Source organism: Centroberyx gerrardi, chromosome 6, assembly GCF_048128805.1.
Source record: "Centroberyx gerrardi isolate f3 chromosome 6, fCenGer3.hap1.cur.20231027, whole genome shotgun sequence".
Taxonomy (NCBI): domain Eukaryota; kingdom Metazoa; phylum Chordata; class Actinopteri; order Beryciformes; family Berycidae; genus Centroberyx; species Centroberyx gerrardi.
This window is the reverse complement of record NC_136002.1, coordinates 31,796,689-31,801,688: the sequence shown is the minus strand read 5'-3', so window position 1 is coordinate 31,801,688 and position 5,000 is coordinate 31,796,689.

Sequence of the window (5,000 nt, the reverse complement as noted above, 5' to 3'; positions counted from 1 at the left end):
TCACTGCTCAGTTCTGTAACAACCACAGAGCCGCAGCCAGAGGACGAGATGAAGCAGCAGACAAGGCAGAGAAACAGGAATCTCTACTGGAAGTGAATGGGAGCTGAGGCCAGAGGAGAAGAGGAACGATCCCAGAGAGAGCTGCTGCATCCTGAACAAGTCTGTCGTGCTGTGACGAGGTTTTCAGCAGCAGGCTGGTGCAGTGAGGAGAGAGACTGTCGTTCAGCCAGAAGGCCGGGGTTCAAGTCTCAATGACAGCAAGCATCCGCCCTGCTGAAGAGTCCTTGAGCAAGACACTGAGGTCCAGAATCATTAAATCTCTGTGTAGCTCTGGTAGAGTCTTGGGTCGTGTTTCTTCCTCCATGATAAAACCCCAAAATCAGTGATTCTGTGATCTGTTGCTCCGGCAGAGCAGACTGGAGAATTGTGTTTTTCTCTCTCTCCATTCACTGCCATTGTCTGTCTGAAAATCACTTCTAGCACATAAAGGAACGCCGACAAAGCAGATTCTGACAAGATATTAAATTCTTATTAGCTAAGAAATATATGCAAATCCAGCTGTGGTGCCAACAAGCTTCATCACCAACTGTAAGTGCAAATTGCATGTTTCAGGTTTAGGGCTAATCCACCACGGCTGCCACCTCTGTGCCCCAAAGCCTCTTTATAATTGGAGCGTTCTCTGATCAGACCTGAGACTGTAGGATAGAAAAGTCTTCCTGACTTGCTGGTGACGATACGACTCACAGCAAAGATGGCTGCCATTCTGCATGAACACACTCTTTATGCCTTTATAAAAAAGGTTTCTTCTTCCTTCTAGCTCATTGCTGCTGTCAGATGAAACCTTGTATCATCCTCATTCCAACTTTTCTAGAGTTTAGAAGACTTGATGTGAAATGTTAGCATGGCTTTCATGGCTCTTGAGATCTGCTCTACCTAATCATCAAAGTTGGAGTTATGATCTTTTTCTTTAAGTACTAAAACCTTTAGTGGGTACAAAAACCTTTGCAGTGTTCAGTCAGCACTAAGGCTTGTGACAGGTGCAGGACTATTTGCTTGACCAATCAGGAGTTATGTCATTGCTTTTGCACATGCTAAATGTTTTTGCACCCATGGAAGGCTTCAGTATATCAGGGCCTAAATCTTTAAATTTCATTTCCCATGTTTCCTTGTTTGAGGAAGGCAGAGGGAACAGAGCAAATATGATTTCTTCTAAAGTATGCAAGGGCCTAAGTGAGCTGGTAGCCAATCACGTCTTACTGTAAGCTGTAAATCTGTCTGTAGTCTGTTCTCTGTCTGTTATAAACCATCTGAGGAAGTCCCAAACAGCGACAGGACCGACTCCCTGTCCCAGGCAGCAGGGGGGAAACATGTCGCTAAGCGTTGAAAGAGAAGGATCACACCGCCGTGTATCTGCTTCTACACCTCTGTTTCACCTGCTGGATCTGCTATCAAGTCTATTTATAGAGATTAACAGAACTGCGACAAAGAGTTGAGCAGACTTTGAACAATGGAGATGAACTTAGAGAACTTGATAATGAAGAGTCTCATTGTTCCATTGTTCTAGCAAGAGCCGTGAAGTCAGAACTCAGAGAATACAATACCTGCGCTAATAACAGTCTACGCAAATTTATTGTCTCCACTGCGTTTATTAAATCCTCCTTTATTTCCTCTCTCCCCTCTCTCTCTCTCTTCTATTCATTCCCTTATCCATCCCCTGTGGTTTCTGATCTAGACGAGTACAGATGATCATTTTCTGTGTGCAGTAAGTCTCCTAAGCATGGCTCCCATTAGCAGAGAGCTAATATCTGTCACAGACCGAGAGGCTTTTGTTCCTTCTCCTGCTGTAGCTGCTGCTCAGCATGTGGGCTGAAGCAGCGACTGAAACCTACTGAAGCTCCGCAGCAAAGTGGCTTCCTAATGTGGCGAGCTGGTGATAGAAAGAATAGATTCTAGTAGATTGGGACAGAGGAGGACGAAGCACCGCAGGAAATAACAGAACAGACAAGAATAGAATCCAATAGAATATACTGTACGTGTATATGGGACATATTTAGTTCACAAAGCCTTCTGTTGCTGCTGACTGGACAAGCTGGGAGCAACTGCTAAGAATATAGTGTGAAAACCTCTGAAGGTATCAGAGAAATGATGCTCAAATCCTTTCAGCGTTACGTAACATCATTATTATTTCCATAAACAAACAAAAGCTATCAAAAACACATCAAAACATTTCAGTATTTTGCCTCAGTGTCTTTCCAGCTTCTGTCTCTCATCCTGCGTCTGTGCTGCAGCAGCCGGCTCAAGTCTCTCAAACTCACACAGTCAGAACAACTCCTGCTGAATTCTTGGTTAATAAAAATAGTCTTTGTTTCTCTCTGGTTCTCAGACTTTGTCCCTGCTGGCCACTGTACACTCTCTCTGACTGTGAGCCAATCAGATCAAAGCAAAACAGTGGCTCTGTATCACACAGGATCCTGATTGGTCTACACAAAGCAGCAGCATCTAAACTTCTGAAAGCTTCTCCTCCTGTTCCTCTGCTGCCTGGATGCTTAACTAGCTTAATGTCAGTTTAAACTTAAAGGATAACTGAAGATTTTGGACCTATATACAGCATCATTTGTCTCTTCCTGTAGCACTTGGACCTGCAGAGAATATCGACTTGTATTATGTTGTTCTAAGTAACTTCTGTTTGTCTGAGTGCCCAGAATCTAACTGCCGCTCGGGGAAAAATAAAGTTTATTGAATTGAATTGAATTGATACTTTAAGCTGTTATATTGGTCAACTGCACAAATAAAACAGGTGGTGAGCGTGAAACTAGCACAAAGCTAGTTTTCAGTTGTTTTTACTTTACTGGCCTTTGGAGGTTTGGCCAAAAAGTTCATTTTGGACCCTGCAGGAAGCACGCAGTGAAGTCTGGCTGCATCTGTGTATCTGTGGTGAAAAACCCTCTTCACAAAGGAAGCTGGCTCTTAACAAGCACTCTGGGAAGATACTTTATGTAGTTGAAAAGCCATTCAGCCCGTGATGAGGAGGCTGGTTTTGTTCTGGGAATTGAGCAATTGCAGCCAAATTGTTGTTTGTAGATATTGTCTGTCTGAAAGGCAGACTGCAAGCTTTTATATTCAAATTGTTCACCAAACACACTTTAAAAAGAATCCTTTGATAGATTATAGATGGATGATAGAATCCTTCCTAGACCTTGCTATAAGGCAGACAGACAGACAGACAGACAGACAGACAGGCAGACAGACGGACAGACAGACAGACAGACAGACAGACAGGCAGACAGACGGACAGACAGACAGACAGACAGACAGGCGGACAGACGGACAGACAGACAGGCAGACAGACAGACAGACAGACAGACAGACAGACAGACAGAAAGACAGAGAGACAGACAGACAGATAGATAGATAGATAGATAGATAGACAGACAGACAGAAAGACAGAGACAGACAGACAGACAGATAGATAGATAGATAGATAGACAGACAGACAGATAGATAGAAAGCATTTTGCTCTACACTGAAAGTATATAGGTCTGCCCGTTAGTCCCAAGTCATTTTAGTTGTAAAAGTGCTCCTAAGTCTTAAAAATGTAATTATTAAAACAGTGAAGTACATTCAATCTCTCCCTCCCATCCACAGCTCCAAAATCACAAGTCGTCCTCCATCATCTTTTATTGGCTGTAAAGCTTCCAAGTCCATAAGTCAGTCCAATCTGACTAATAACTTCTCTGAACAAGTTCATTCTTCAAAATAACAGAGTTACTCACTTTAATCTGTAAAGTCTTTCTCAAGGCTGCTGTGAAAGACTGATCAAAAATTCATTCCCAATAAACTTTTGCTACTGTATGATCTCATATCTGGGGCTACATTCACTAAGATTCCCAAGGATAACACTGGCCTCTGCCATGCTGATTTATGCTATATTTCTTTAACAAATGATTAGCATCATTCCTAATTCCTAAAGTTTCTCAAAGTTCTCATCAATTCCTCTTAAAAGTCGAGAACTGAGTGAGGCAAATGAGGCGAGACGTCTTCACATCCAGAAGCTATTAAACACTATTAGCTCCTGACTCCACCACCCAGAGGCTATCAGAGGCTATCAGAAGCTACAGAAGCTACAGAAGCTACCAGAAGCTACAGAAGCTACCAGAAGCTACAGAAGCTACAGAAGCTACAGAAGCTAACAGAAACTATCAGAAGCTAACAGAAGCTATCAGAAGCTAACAGAAGCTGCAGAAGCTACAGAAGCTACAGAAGCTACAGAAGCTACAGAAGCTAACAGAAGCTATCAGAAGCTACAGAAGCTACAGAAGCTACAGAAGCTAACAGAAGCTACAGAAGCTACAGAAGCTACAGAAGCTAACAGAAGCTACAGAAGCTACAGAAGCTAACAGAAGCTATCAGAAGCTAACAGAAGCTACAGAAGCTACAGAAGCTAACAGAAGCTACAGAAGCTATCAGAAGCTATCAGAAGCTAACAGAAGCTACAGAAGCTACAGAAGCTAACAGAAGCTACAGAAGCTATCAGAAGCTACAGAAGCTACAGAAGCTACAGAAGCTACAGAAGCTAACAGAAGCTACAGAAGCTAACAGAAGCTACAGAAGCTACAGAAGCTAACAGAAGCTACAGAAGCTAACAGAAGCTACAGAAGCTATCAGAAGCTATCAGAAGCTAACAGAAGCTATCTGCTGTTAGCTTCACTGCCTGTACAGCTGCTGCAGAGCGCTGATCCAGGATCTGCAGGCTGGAGCCAGGCTGCTTTACAAGCTCTTACAGCTGAGATGTCCTTGATACGGAGCCTTTTACTGGCAAACAGATGTGTCCTTGTTCAGCAGGAGGCTAATATGCGCACACACACACACACACAGACACATACACATACACACACACACACACCGGACAGAGACAAAGCAGCAGGCAGGCAGCAGACACTGTAGCGGCCGCAGGTGAATGAAATATGTTTGGAGGCCGTGATTTACGACATCGAGGGCAT